This window comes from Centroberyx affinis, unplaced genomic scaffold, assembly GCF_046629955.1.
Source record: "Centroberyx affinis isolate AG114_WGS23_722 - 3 ecotype Tasmania unplaced genomic scaffold, CSIRO-AGI_Caff_v1 ptg000734l_1, whole genome shotgun sequence".
Taxonomy (NCBI): Eukaryota; Metazoa; Chordata; class Actinopteri; order Beryciformes; family Berycidae; genus Centroberyx; species Centroberyx affinis.
Genome location: NW_027279348.1, coordinates 62,501 through 63,275, shown reverse-complemented (window position 1 = coordinate 63,275; position 775 = coordinate 62,501).

Sequence of the window (775 nt, the reverse complement as noted above, 5' to 3'; positions counted from 1 at the left end):
GTGCACATGCCTGTGTGTATGATTATTTTTCATTCCATGTTTCGCCTGAGTTCTGCCCCTATAACTGAGGATCTAATCAATCTGCCGGCTATTAAGTTTGTTAATTGATAATGCATACTAATTAGGCCTGGCTCCGTTACCACAGCGACGACGAGAAGGTGATTGTAGGCACGAGTCCAAATGGACTTTTAAAGCAGAGAGCGTGAGGTGGAAGCCATCAGGTCAGCACATGTACATGCACATGCACTTGCCCACAGTGCGCGAACACACACACACACACACACACACACACACACTCACTGAAGTACAGACACAGACACACACACAGCATAAAAAAAATTCCAATAGTTGACCCCACAAGCTGTGTTGATGACCTGCGTTGTCGCGTGCTCCACTGGTATTCAAATCTATACCCAAAAGATTAATGTGAAAATAGAGCGTTTATGATTCCCCATTTTGAAAATACATTTCTTTTATCCTCTGATATAAATTAGAGAAAATAAAGAAAACCCAATTATTTACATCAGAATAATGGAATATTGAAGGCAACATAATAATAAATGTTGAATGACCCTGCAGGAAAAAAAAACATTCCATTATTCTGCAGCCTAATGGAACGAAGTTGATCTTAATTGCAAAACAGGCTGCTTTCTGTAGTAATCTAGTACATTACACAACACACTCTAGTAGGATGTGTGTATTAGCATGTGTGTCTCTCTCTGTGTGTGCTTTGCCTCTCTGTTTGTCTATCTCACTGTCTCTCCATTTGTTTGGT